Here is a 15,380-nt window from a genome sequence, read left to right on the forward strand (position 1 = left end):
GCTAGTAACTCGGCTCCTGACTCTCCAGTACCTGTCCACCATCGACAAGACACAAGTCAGGAGTGTAATGGAATACTCTCCACTTGCCTGGATAAGTGCAGCTCCAACAACACTCAAGAAACCCGACACCATCCAGGACAAGGCAGACCACTTGATTGGCACCCCAACCACCACCGTCAACATTCACTCCCTTCACCACCAAGGCACAGTGGCAGCAGTGTGTACCACCTACAAGATGCACTGCAGCCACTCACCAAGGCTCCTTCGACAGCATCTTCCAAACCCACGACCTCTACCACCGGAAGGATAAGGGCAGCAAATGCAGGGGAACACCAGCACCTGCAAGATTCCCTCCTAGTCACACACCATCCTGACCTGGAACTATATTGTCATTGCTACACTGTCGCTGGGTCAAAATCCTGGAACTCCCTTCCTAACAGCACTGTTGGTGTACCTACACCCCAAAGACTGCAGCAGTTCAAGAAGGCAGCTCATTACCACCTTCTCAAAAGCATTAGAGATGGGCAAGAACTGCTGGCCTGGCCAGCGACGCCCATCACATGAGTGAATAAAAAAACCCTTTCACAACCCTAGGATGACCCAAAGCGCTTTATCGCCAATGAAATACTTTAGAAGTGTAGTCACTGTGGTAATGTGGGAAACGTGGCAGGCAATTTGTGCACAGCAAGATCCCACTTTGATAATGACCAGATCATTTGTCTTTTAGGTGCTGGTTTAAGGATCAATATTGGCCAGGGCACTGGGGAAAACTCCCCCATTCTTTTTCAAAACAGTGTCACTGTTAAATAAACTCTGTTAAAATACAAAGGTTCACATTTCTGTTAAAATAACGCAAAAATGTTTTATTCCAATGCACACTGTTTAAAGGCTGCTCGGCCAAGGCCTGCCGAGAAAGAAGTGATTGATAAAAAGATACAGCCTCTTGCTGCAATGCCTTCAGTCCATTCTTACTTCCTGTGTCTTCATTCAGTACAGGCTGAATAATCAAAAACACCTTCAGTGTCTGCCAGAGTTAAACAAAGATTTGGAGTATCAACATGGCAGTCAATGAGCATTACTAGTTGCACTGAGGATCATTGTCTGTAAACTAATGTCAAACTGCTACGAGGTGCATCACAAGCATCAACCTGTCCTCCAAGCACAAGTATATTACCCAGGTAATAGCTTCATTTGTCATGAGATCAGCGTGTTCGACTTGCTTCACTGTCGCAGACAAGTAATACAGGAAAGCATGACAGGGATTTATAGTGATAAAGATTGTTCACTGCTGCTCAGTTTGTTTTTTTTATGAGTTACTTTCACCATCAGGATTGGAACGAAATCCATTCTATCAGAGAGACAGTACAGGCACAATCTGCCATTGGGCCTCTTTTCTGTGCTTCAACCACATCAGGGGAGTTCTCCCAGTGTCCTGTCCAACAGATAAGTACATGAGGGAGAAAGGAATATGAAGTAGGGTAGGAGGAGTCTCATGTGGAGCATAAACACCAGCATAGACCAGTTGGGCCAAATGGTCTGTTCCCGTGCTGTAAATACTTTGCAACTAATAAGTTATTTATGGGTGAGAGAACTTAATTGTATGAGCAGGAGGCGACACAGGCATAACACTGAATGTAAGAGACTTAGGACAGTGAGCAACAACACAACTTGCATTTATATAGTGCTTTTAAAGCAGTGAAACATCACAAAGTGCTTCACAGGATAGTTATCAAACAAAGCTTGACATTGAGCCACAGAAGAAGATATTGATTCAGGTGACCAAAACCTTTGTCAAAGAGGTAGGTTTTAAGGAGCATCTTAAAGAAAGTGAGAAAGAAAGGTAAAGAGGTTTAGGGAGGGATTTCCAGAACCGGAGGTACGGCCGGCAATGGTGGAGTGATGAAAATTGGGGATGCGCAAGGGGCCAGAATTGAAGGGGCACAGAGATCATAGAGGAGCAGAAAGATTAACTGCACCAAGGTCTTGTGAGTTTGCCGCCAAAGTTAGTGATCAAAACAGAGGTGGGATTTTATGTTGTGGCAGTGGCTCACCCATCGGCTAAAAAGTCGGGGACAAGTCCGCCTCCGCCACTCTGCAATTTTGCATGCCACAGACCCTTAATTTACCTCGGTCGGGGCTTCTGCCCCTCTGAGGCAGGAGGTCCTGCCTCCAAGAGCTGCTGGCCAATCAGAGGAAACTGTGTTAATATGTTTGCATGATAATGTGAGTTGTCATATCTAAGGTTTAAAAACTCTCCACAATCTTATGATCTTCATACTGTGTTCCAATCATCAAAACAGGATGCTTTTCATGACTTCAGAACATCCAAAAGCACTTTGCAGCCATTGAAGTTTGTTTTGAATTGTCATCACTGCTGTAACACAAGAAATGTGGTAGCCAATGTGTGCACAGCAAGCTCCCACAAATAAATGAGATTTTTTTTATTCGTTCATGGGATGTGGGCGTCGCTGGTTAGGCCAGCATTTATTACCCATCCCGAGTTGCCCTTGAGAAGGTGGTGGTGAGCTGCCTTCTTGAACCACTGCAGTCCATGTGAGGTAGGCATACCCACAGTGCTGTTAGGAAGGGAGTTCCAGGATTTTGACCCATGACAGTGAAGGAACGACCTATAGTTCCAGGTCAGGATGGTGTGTGGCTTGGAGGGGAACTTGCAGGTGCTGGTGTTCCCATGCATCTGCTGTCCTTGTCCTTCTAGATGGTAGAGAGGTCACGGGTTTGGAAGTTGCTGTCTAAGGAGCCTTGGGGCATTGTGCAATGCATCTTGTATATGGTACACACTGCTGCCTCTGTGCGTCGGTGCTGGAGGGAGTGAATGTTTGTAGATGTGGTGCCAATCAAGCGGGCTGCTTTGTCCTGGATGGTGTCGAGCTTCTTAAGTGTTGTTGGTACTGCACCCATCCATGCAAGTGGAGAGTATTCCATCACACTCCTGACTTGTGCCTTGTAGATGGTGGACAGACTTTGGGGAGTCAGGAGATGAGTTACTCGCTGCAGGATTCCGAGCCTCTGACCTGCTCTTGTAGCCATGGTATTTATATGGCTACTCCAGTTCAGTTTCTGGTCAATGGTAGCCCCTGGATGTTAATAGTGGGGGATTCAGTGATCGTAATGCCAGATCATATGTTTTATTGATGTTTGTTGAGGGATTAAATATAGGCTAGGGCACCAATTAGAGTTCCCCTGCTCTTCTTTGAAATAAGTGCAATGGAATCTTTGTCATCCACCTGAGAGGGCAGACGTTGCACAGTCTGAGGTGCTCCCAGTCCACTGTGTGTGAGGTCCTGGCTGTTATCAACAGATCTCTTGCACATCAGGTAGCCTTCAGGAGGCAGATGTAGTGCAGATGGAGAAATGTTTTCCTCTGAGCAACAGAGAGCTTACTCCGACACAGAGAGGTGCTATTTTCATATTTCCTGTGAAGGCAGCTGGAGGAGGTAATATCTGCAGTGTAAGAACGTGGGCCAATTGGCAGAGGGCTAGATCTATTTATATTAGACCCCCTGAGTTTCACTTGGTACAATAGCGAAAAATTGGTGGGTTGTCCTGCTCTAATGCCAGTGAAGAGCTGGTGTGACTGCTATGTACCAGCTGCAAGGTTTTATTTAAGCTGAACTGATAATTGTTCTGCTCAGTGTGGATTCAAGCCATGCAGGCCAGGGGTGTTCCAGATTCAGTCTCCAAGTTTTGATGAGTTAGATCATGATAAGGGATGCCAACTCAACAAAAACTAAAGACTGAGCCTGGAGCCCTCCTGACCTATCTAGCTCAGGTCCATATTGAGCAATGAATTTCCCAACAAAGCCCTTGGAGGAGTCAGCCATGCAGTTTTTAACAAAAATACATAGCACTAATCAAATGAGGGAAGATTGGAGATGAAAAGAGGCGGGTGAGTTCTTCCAAATATTTTTCCCCCAACCAACATCACTAAAGAAGAGTGGCAGAATCCCCGGTGTCCTGGCCATTATTTATCCCTCAATCAACATCACAGAAACAGACCATCTGGTCATTATCATGTTGCTGTCTGTGGGAGCTTGCTGTGCGCAAATTGGCTGCTGCGTTTCCTACATTACAACAGTGACGACCCTTCAAAAGTACTTCATTGGCTGTAAAGCACTTTGGCATGTCCTCAGGTCAGAAAAAGTGCTATATAAATGCAAGTCTTTCTTTGTTTCTCACATCAACGTACACAAAAAAATAGAGGTTGAGGATGTAAATGGAAATTGGAGAGATGCAAGTTGATCGTGAGGAACTTTGGAATAATGTGGGTATCACTTGCAATGCCGGCATTTATTGTCAATTGCTGATTGCACTTGTGTGAAGTTTGTGGTGGGCCTTCTTTTGAACCACTGCTGTCCATGCGGTGTGGGTACTGCCACAAGGCTTTTAGGTAGGCGGTTCCAGGATTTTGACCCAGCTGCAGTGAAATATGGTGAATGATTTGGAGGGAACATTGGAGCTGATGGCGTTCTCATACATCTGCTGTGGGTTTGGGAGCTGCTGTTGCAGAAGCCTTGGTCTCTTTTTGCAGTGCAACCTGCAGATAGTACACATGAAGCCAAGATGCGTCAGTCTTTTATATCCTCCTCATTTCTGGACAAATTTGATGTCATCGTGCTTCTAATGCCCAGTACAAATGATCAAGTGATGTCCTGTACAGACGTAGATATATATAGTATATATTTTGTTACAGTCAAGTGAGGAAGGGTCAAAGGGCTTCCCTCTTTTCCCTCTTCTTGTTTGACCAAAACAGATTTACTTCTTAAAGTGGATGTACTGGCCAATTCAGTACATGTTTGATGAATTACTTGCTACAAACATAACAAGAACCAGTCAGACAGGTTTTCGTGAGTTAACAAAGAAAGAGGTTAACTTTATTTGTACCTAAATTGTACCAATAAAAATAATAAATAATGTGCCAACTTTCTCACACGCACACACATTAGATGTTTACACAGACACAAGTAGGTTCCACAGTGGGGAAAGGTAGATTAGTTAAGTTACAATAAATTAAGAAGGGGTTTACAGTCTGTGGCATTTGGTGATTTGGCTGGCTTATTGCTGAATTTAGTTGTCTTGAGGCTTTTAGTTTAAGAGGTAGATGACTGGTTTGGGGTTTCTTGGAGACAGTGATGTAGATGATTTCCTCCAGCGGGGTTTCTGATTGTAGCTGGAGTATGCAAAGGTGGTCTGTCAACAGGCAGAATTTGAAAGCTTTCAAGCTGGAATGGAGAGACAGAGACAGAGAAGGACTCCTACTTAGGGTCTGCACATGTTAGAGTCCAAAAGCTTCTCCTCTCTCTGCTGCAGAAAGACACAAGCTTAAAAACCACAGATGGAGAGGGGATGGTCACATGACAGTCATTCAAACATAGTGGTTAGCAGTATTTCTCTCCTGCTAAAAAGAACATGTAGGTTCTTTAAACTTCCTGCATCTTGGTTCTTTCTGGGGCATGAGCAGACATTTTTGTCTACCTCCTCACAAGCATTGCAATGTAGGATACAGTGTTGCAACTTAGGTATCAAATTAAGATGCCAGCAAATTAATCCTTTTAGCTGTGCTTTTAAAAATGGCTTTAAAAAAAAATAAATTCAGATCTCCAGTCAGTAGATTAAAGAAAATTATCATTCAACAAAGCACATTGATGTAACACTTCCCCACCATGCGAAATGAAATGTGACAACAGGAACATTTCATTATGAGGCCACAAATTAAAAAGAAACTGTTCACACACACTTATCAGCTCACTGTTATGGCCATACTCCAGTTTTTGTTTCATCCGCAATTGGGCATGAGCACAACTGGGGAACTCCAACTTCTCTCACTGGGCTCAATCAGCATAAGCTAAACCTCCTCCTGTATTTCTACAATATCTTCCTTTTCCAGTTTCTCTATATCAGTGAACTCAACCCTGAATCCATAGGTGTTCATAACATTATGAAGATCATCCAGTGCTTTTTGTACATGGATTTTGCTGTGCTCATTCAACCTGGCCCACAATTCCTCATCAGTTAGAATACTTGACTTGCAGTCACCACCACCATCACCACCCTCCAAATCTGCCACAAAAACATTTTTGGCCTTTGGGTTTTCCTTTGGCTTATGAGCTTTCCTGCATATCCCTTCAGAATTTAAATCTTTAATTTCCAGTTCTTCAGTCTGAATTTCCTCCTGATCCTGCGTCAGTTTCCTGGGACCTAGGCAATAGGGATTTTGTTTTATGAGAGGGGTCTCTCCGACATCCACATTGTGTAGGGTTCGAGTTGTGCACCTTGGTTTGAAATGCTGTGATCAGCCTTGTTAGGTCTCCTCTCTGTTCTATGTTTAAACAGGTGAGTACGGTGTCTAATTACTCTAACACTTCAGTGTTAGCTAACCGGATGGTAGGAGGTTCGATTTCGATTTAGGAATCCTCCAGGCCTTCCTCTAATTCGTCCTCACTGTCCCTTTCGCCCTCCTCTTTCCTGACTCTCTGACAGACCTGTGCATGTTTGTCCCCTTCCCAGCTGCGATACTGTTTTAACATATTGATGTGGCTCAGCCTTTGTTTTTTCCTACGACCTGGGCTGTCAACTATATAAAGCAGTGTGCAATAGACAGGGCTAAGTGATCCCATAACCAATGGATCAGATCTAAGCTCTGCAGTCCTGCCACATCCAGTCGTGAATGGTGGTGGACAATTAAACAACTGACAGGAAGAGGCTCCATAAACATCCCCATCCTCAATGATGGGGGAGCCCAGCACATCAGTGCAAAAGATGAGGCTGAAGCATTTGCAACAATCTTCAGCCAGATGTGCCGAGTGGATGATTCATTTCAGCCTCCTCCTGAGATCCCCGGCATCACAGATGCCAGTCTTCAGCCAATCCAATTCACTCTACGCGATATCAAGAAACAGCTGAAGGCACTGGATACTGCAAAGTGTCCAGTATGGTGGTGTTCCCATGCATCTGCTGCCCGACAACATTCCGGCAATAGTACTGATGACTTGTGCTCCAGATCTAGCTGCCTCCCCCTAGGCAATCTCTCCCAGTACAGCTACAACACTGGCATCTACCCGGCACTGTGGAATATTGCCCAGGTCCACAAAAAGTAGGACAAATCCATCCCAGCCAATTACCACCCCATCAGTCTACTCCCGATCATCAGCAAAGTGATAGAAGGGGTCAACAACACTGCTATCAAGTGGCACTTGCTCAGCAATAACCTGCTGACTGACACTCAGTTTGGGTTCTGCCAGGGCCACTCAGCTCCTAACCTCATTATAGCCTTGGTCCAAGCATGGACAAAAGAGCTGAACTCCAGAGGTGAGGTGAGAGTGACTGCCCTTGACATCCAGGCAGCATTTGACTGAGTATGGCATCAAGGATCCTTAGCAAAACTGGAGTCAATGGGAATCAGGGAGGAAATCTCTCCATTGGTTGGACTCATATCTAGCAGAAAGGAAGATGGTTGTGATTTTTGGAGGTCAATCATTTCAGTCCCAGGACATCACTGCAGGAGTTCCTCCGGGTAGTTTCTGAGGCCCAACCATCTTCAGCTGCTTCATCAATGACCTTCCCTCTATCATAAGGTCAGAAGTGGGGATGTTCGCTGATAATTGCACAATGTTCAGCACCATTCATGACTCCTCAAATACTGAAGCAGTACGTGTCCAGATGCAGCAAGACCAGGACAACATCCAGCCTTGGGCTGATAAGTGGCAAGTAACATTCGCACGACACAGGTGCCAGGCAATAACCATCTCAAACAAGAGAGAATCTAACCATCTCCCCTTGACATTCAATGGTATTACTATTGCTGAATCACCCATTATCAACATTCTGGGGGTCACCATTGATCAGAAACTGAACTGGACCAGCCACATAATTCTGTGGCTACAGCAGCAGGTCAGAAGCTGGGAATTCTGTGGCGAGTAACTCACCTCCTGTCTCCCCAATGCTTATCCACCATTTACAAGGCATAAGTTAGGAGTGTGATGGAATACTCTCCACTTGCTTGGATGGGTGCAGCTCCAACAAGACTTAAGAAGCTAAAAACCATTTAGGACAAAGCCGCCCGCTTGATTGGCACCCCATCCATAACCTTCAACATTCATTCCCTCCACCGCAGACACACAGTGGCAACAGTGTGTACCATCTACAAAATGCACTGCAGCAAATCACCAAGTCTCCTTCGACAGCACCTTCCAAATCCTCGACCCCCTACCACCTAGAAGGACAAGGGCAGCAGATGCATGGGAACACCACCACTTGCAAGTTCCCCTCCAAGCCACACACCATCCTGACTTGGAACTACATCACTGTTCCTTCACTGTCATGGGTCAAACTGCTGGAGCTCCCTTCCTAACACCACTGTGGGCGTATCAACTCTTCAAGGACTACAGTGATTCAAGAAGGCAGCTCACCACCACCTTCTCAATGGCAATTAGGGATGGGCAATAAATACTGGCCTAGACAGCGATCCCCACATCCCACAAATGAATAAATTTTAATAAATCACCTTGCTAATTATTTTTACTACCCTGTACGGGCCACTGAACCAGGCTTTCAACTGTTCTCTCTGTATTGGTAATAGCACTAACACATGGTCTCCGGGCTGAAATGTTCTGGCCTTGGCATGTTTATCTGCCTGCCTTTTTATCATTGTCTGGAGGTTTTTAAATGTTCCTGAGCACAGGCTCTTTTGAGCCGTTCTCAGAACATGGAGGTGTAGTTTAACATGGAAGATTTGTCCCTGTATCCCAAAAACCTGTTGATTAGTTTTAAAGGACCTCTCACTTTGTGTCCATCATCTAAGTCAAAGGGACTAAAACCAGTGGGCCCGTTGAGTGAGTCCCTGGTGGCAAACAGAAGAAACCCCAGCCCTTTCGTCCCAGTCATGGGGATATTCATAACAGTATGCCCTGCTCATTGTCTTTAGGGTCTGCCCCTTGTGACTTTGGGTAGTAGGCTGAGGACTTTAGCTGAGTTATGCCCAGGTTACCCATGACCTTTCAAAAAATGCTGGACATAAAAGTCATGCCCTGATCCAACTGGATCTCAGCAGGCAGCCCATATCGAGTAAAGAATTGGGTTAGCCCCTCCACCACTACCTTGGCAAAGATACTTCTTAGAGGGATAGCCTCTGACAATTGGGTAGCCACATCCATAATGGTGAGAAGAGACTGGTCACCCCTTTTGTTTTCGGCAGGGACCCCAAACAATCTACCCGCAATCTGCTGAATGGTTCTCCAAAAGCTGGTATGGGAATTAGGGGTGCAGGATTTATTGCAGGTTGAGTCTTCCCCACAACCTGGCACATGTGGCAAGTCCTTAGAGAACTCCACCACATCCTTGTGGAGTTGCAGCAGTTCCTCCATGTGGTTTGTTACAGAAAGGGGAAACTAGTTTTTCATCTCCTTGAGGAGCATCACCACTCTGAGGTTTTCATAGGTGGACTTTATCTTAAATGCTTGTATCCACTGGTTGAAAGCAAGCTGATTAACCCATTCAAACTCGAGGTAAGTTTGTTCAGGCTGCTTTCGGAGAGTGCAGAACGTTTGGCTGTACGCCTCCGGTAATGGCTCGTATGCATTCAGGATAGCATTTTTAGTCATCTCAATAAATACACCTCATGGCTTTTTCCTGTTAGTTTTCTCTTTGCCGGCCACTTCAACTGTTTTGCAAGCTTTTCAAAAGAGACGAAAAATGCTTCCACATCCCTTTCATTGAACTTTGGTATCAGCTGGGAGAACTTTAAGAGCTCAGCAGCCTGTCATGAGCTAGGGGTAGTTCCCTCACTAATGGTGCCTTCACTGGGTACATTGGGTCTTCCCCTATTCAGTTCAAGCTGCCTTAACTCCCTTTGGAAAGCTCTTTCTTTTTCCCTTTCCTCCCATTCTCAAACTATATTGCTGTTCCTTTACTGTCATTGGGTCAAAATCCTGGACCTCCCTCCCTAACAATACTGTGGGAGTAGCTGCACCACATGGACTGTGGCAATTCAAGAAGGCATCTCACCATCACCTTCCTAAGGGTAATTAAGGATGGGGAATAAATGTTGCCCTCGCCAACAACATCTACATCCTGTGCATGAATTATAAAATAGGTCTTACAACAAAGTCTATTTTACAGCAAACAGTTTATTTAAAAAGACACTCTATGAAATTACAGCGACGTCTCCCGATAAAAGTAATTGTATTTCTCCAGCAGAAAGCAGTGTACCAAATACAAACTGATTATTACTACTGTAAATGTAGTCAGTTGTTAATCTGTTAACTGAGTATCAATGGTTTGATTATATGTATGTTAATTGGGGTCCTAGTTGAGCACTTATAAGCAGACACTCACTGAGACTGGTAGCGAGTTCTGAGTGAAGAGCTACATGTTTGTAATCCTTTTACCATGCACAATAAATTTGAAACAGAGTAAAGATAGGCTCCAGCATTATCCTTCCATAACAAGCTTTCTGGAGTATAACAGAGTGGACGATAGTTACATAATACAAATGATGTGCACAAAATTAATCCCAGTTACTTACAGCAGCAGTTGATGGGGCAATTACTCTATCATCTCCATTCCAGCCAGGCCTTGTGGTGTCACTATATGCAGCGTCATTAGAAAAAGTAAATGCAAGCCTATTTATTGATCAATGTAAGTAGTTCCATTTAGCTAATTAAATCATTGGCATCTTTATCATGCCCTTTCACAGCTTGGCTGAGATGGTCTTTGTACATCTTCCAGAGCCTTTAAGCTGTTACAACCAAGGTGGGAGGAGTGCACTGTCTTTTCTAGTTCCACATCTCCACAGGTCACAACATATATTTAAATGTTTACCCAGTTACCTATACGGTCAATCATAGACTCCACTCTTTATCCCAGAATAAAATACACCAACTGGGTTTATTTAACAAACAACAAAATTATCAGTTTATTATAAAATAAGACATAACCAGCAATGAAGCAAAGCATGAACACACAGAGTGAAATATGAAAATTGCCCTTTACCTTCGCCCCTCTCTATCTCTCTCTCTCTCTCACAGACACACACACAGATTAACCGAAAAAATAGAGAATTTCTCTTTAGAGCTCTGATACAAAAAAGAATACTTTGGCCAAATACTTGCTAATTCTTGAAAAACGAGAAGATGTGGAAAGATGTCAGTTGTCCCTTTTTGGTTTGGCATCCCAAATAAACATAAATGGATGTCACTAGGATCTTCCTAGAACAGTTCTTTTCAGGCAATGTTGAAGAACAGTTTGGCAGGCCTTTCAGGAGAAATGCAGCATCAGTTTCTCTATTTCTTACACTTGATTCTCAGGAAGTGCTCAAAGGAATGGAAGAGGGTGAGCTGCAGGTGACTGTTCTCTTGGCTGGTTTTCTCAACTGCCTTCAAAAAGTTCACACCCCAACACACGATCCAAAATGTGGATAGCACGTACAGGGAGGTAGTCACACCACAGGTAAAGACTGCTCAGGCAGAAAGGGAATGGGTGACCACCAGGCAAAGTAGAAGAACTAGGCAGGAGTCCCCTGGGTCCATCGCCCTCTCTAACAGATTTTCCACTTTGGATACTGTTGGGGTGATAGCTTCTCAGGGGAATGCAGCAAGACCCAAGTCTGTGGCATCACGGGTGGCTCAGCTGCACAAGAGGGGAGAAAAAAGAGCGGGAGAACTATAATGTGAGGTGATTCTATTGTAAGGGGCACAGGTATGTGTTTCTGTAGCCACAAACGTAACTCCAGGATGGTATGTTCCTCCCTGATGCTGGGGCCAAGGATGTCATGGAACGGCTGCAGGACATTCTGAAGGAGGAGGGTGAACAGTCAGAGGTCGTGATTCACATTGGTACCAACGACATAGGTAGAAAGAGGGATGAGGTCCTGCAACAAGAATTTAGGGAGCAAGCTGCCAGATTAAAAAGCAGTACCTCAAAGGTTGTAATCTCTAGATTACTCCTGGTGCCACGTGCTGGTGAGTATAGGAATAGGAGGATAGAGCAGATGAATGCGGGGCTGAGGAGATAGTGCAGAAGGGAGGGCTTTAGTTTCCTGGATAACTGGGTCTGTTTCTGGCAAAGGTGGGACCTGCACAAGTTGGACCCGTTGCACGTGAACTGGAACGGGACCAGCATCCTTGCAAGGAGGTTTGGCTAGTGCTGTTGTGGGGTTGAGGTGGATGGGTGGGGGTTAAACTAATTTGGCAGGGGGAGTTGGGATACAGAGTGGAGGTACAGTAGGGGGTGATGCACAGCCAAATATAGAAGAGAAACTAAGTCAGTCTGGAAGGCAGAGTAAATATAGACCTGTTAAGGCACAAGCGAATAATGCAAGGCTGGATTACATCTATTTTAATGCAATGAGTCTTACAAGTAAGGCAGATAAATTGAGGGCGTTGATTAACACATGGGATAATGATATTATTGCTATCATAGAGACATGGTTGAGGGAGGGGCATGACTGGCAGCTCAATATTCCAGGGTATAGAATCATCAGGCATGACAAGGGGTGGGGGGGTGTAAAAGAGGAGGTGGCATTGCTTTATTGATCAAGGAGTCAATTATTGCAATAAGGAAGGATGATATTCAGAAGGTTCCTCAAATAAGGCCATCTGGGTAGAACTTAAAAACAAAAAGGGGCAATCACTTTGCTGGGAATGTACTACAGGCCTCCAAACAGTCAGGGAGAGAAAGAGGAGCAGATATGTAGGCAAATTTCAGCGAGGTGTAAAAATAATAGGATAATAATCATAGGGGATTTCAACTTCCCCAATATTAACTGGGATAGTCTTAGTGCAAAAGGCTGAAAAGGGGTAGAATTCTTAAAGTGCATCCAGGAGAGCTTTTTGAGCCAGCACGTAGAAAGTCCTACAAGAGAAGGGGCGGTACAGGACTTAATGTTAAGGATTGAAGCCGGACAAGTGGTAGAAGTGTCAGTGGGGGTGCATTTCGGGGATAGTGACCATAACTCTGTAAGATATAAGGTTGTTATGGAAAAGGACAAAGACAGGCCAGAAATAAAGGTACTGAATTGCGGGAAGGCCAATTTCAATATGATAAAGCAGGATCTGGCCAAAGTGGACTGGGAGCAGCTACTTGGAGGAAAGTCTACATCAGACCAATGGGAGTCATTCAAAAAGGAAATAGTGAGAGTTCAGGGCCAACATGTTCCCATTAAGGTGAAGGGGAGGACCAACAAGTCCAGAGAACCCTGGATGTCAATGGATATAGAGGATTGGATAAGGAAAAAAAGGAGGCTTATGGCAGATTCAGAGTGCTGAAAACAGCAGAGGCCCTAGAGGAGTATAGAAAATATAGGGGGCTACTTAAAAACATAATTAGAAGAGCAAAGAGGGGGCATGAAAAAACATTGGCGGGCAAGATAAAGGAAAATCCCAAGGCGTTTTATAAGTATATTAAGGGCAAGAGGATAACCAGGGAAAGCTTAGGGCGCACTAGGGACAAAAGTGGAAATCTGTGTGTGGAGCCGGAGGATGTAGGTGAGGTTTTAAATGATTACTTTTCATTGGTATTCACTATGAAAAAGGACGATATAGGTGTAGAGATCAGGGAGGGGTATTGTGATATATTTGAACATATTAGCATTGAAAGGGAGGAAGCATTAGCAGTTTTGGCGTGCTTAAAAGTGGATAGATCCCCAGGCCCAGATGAGATGTATCCCAGGCTGCTATGTGAGGCAAGGGAGGAGATTGCAGGGGTTCTGACACAAATGTTCAATTCCTCTCTGGCCACAGGAGAGGTACCAGAGGACTGGAGGACAGCGAATGTGGTACCATTATTCAAGGAGGGCAGTAGGGATAAACCAGGTAATTACAGGCCAGTGAGTCAAACATCAGTGATAGGGAAACTATTAGAAAAAATTCTGAGGGACTGGATTAATCTCCATTTGGAGAGAACAAAAGAACAAAGAAAATTACAGCACAGGAACAGGCCCTTCGGCCCTCCAAACCTATGCCGCTCCAAATCCTCTATCTAAACCTGTCGCCTATTTTCGAAGGGTCTGTATCTCTTTACTTCCTGCCCATTCATGTATCTGTCCAGATACATCTTAAAAGACGCTATCATGCCCGCGTCTACCACCTGCGCTGGCAACGCGTTCCAGGCACCCACCACCCTCTGCGTAAAGAACTTTCCACGCATATCCCCCCTAAACATTTCCCCTTTCACTTTGAACTCATGTCCCCTTGTAATTGAATCCCCCACTCTGGGGGAAAAAGCTTCTTGCTATCCACCCTGTCTATACCTCTCATGATTTTGTACACCTCAATCAGGTCCCCCTTCAACCTCCGTCTTTCTAATGAAAATAATCCTAATCTACTCAACCTCTCTTCATAGCTAGCGCCCTCCATACCAGGCAACATCCTGGTGAACCTCCTCTGCACCCTCTCCAAAGCATCCACATCCTTTTGGTAATGTGGCGAGCAGAACTGCACGCAGTATTCCAAATGTGGCCGAACCAAAGTCCTATACAACTGTAACATGACCTGCCAACTCTTGTACTCAATACCCCGTCCGATGAAGGAAAGCATGCCGTATGCCTTCTTGACCACTCTATTTACCTGCGTTGCCACCTTCAGGGAACAATGGACCTGAACACCCAAATCTCTCTGTACATCAATTTTCCCCAGGACTTTTCCATTTACTGTATAGTTCACTCTTGAATTGGATCTTCCAAAATGCATCACCTCGCATTTGCCCTGATTGAACTCCATCTGCCATTTCTCTGCCCAACTCTCCAATCTATCTATATTCTGCTGCATTCTCTGACAGTCCCCTTCACTATCTGCTACTCCACCAATCTTAGTGTCGTCTGCAAACTTGCTAATCAGACCACCAATACTTTCCTCCAGATCATTTATGTATATCACAAACAACAGTGGTCCCAGCACGGATCCCTGTGGAACACGTCTCCATTTTGAGAAACTCCCTTCCACTGCTACTCTCTGTCTCCTGTTGCCCAGCCAGTTCTTTATCCATCTAGCTAGTACACCTTGGACCCCATGCGCCTTCACTTTCTCCATCAGCCTACCATGGGGAACCTTATCAAACGCCTTACTGAAGTCCATGTATACGACATCTACAGCCCTTCCCTCATCAATCAACTTTGTCACTTCCTCAAAGAATTCTATTAAGTTGGTAAGACATGACCTTCCCTGCACAAAACCATGTTGCCTATCACTGATAAGCCCATTTTCTTCCAGATGGGAATAGATCCTATCCCTCAGTATCTTCTCCAGCAGCTTCCCTACCACTGACGTCAGGCTCACCGGTCTATAATTACCTGGATTATCCTTGCTACCCTTCTTAAACAAGGGGACAACGTTCACAATTCTCCAGTCCTCCGGGACCTCACCCGTCTT

This window comes from Heterodontus francisci, chromosome 4 (assembly GCF_036365525.1).
Source record: "Heterodontus francisci isolate sHetFra1 chromosome 4, sHetFra1.hap1, whole genome shotgun sequence".
Taxonomy (NCBI): Eukaryota; Metazoa; Chordata; class Chondrichthyes; order Heterodontiformes; family Heterodontidae; genus Heterodontus; species Heterodontus francisci.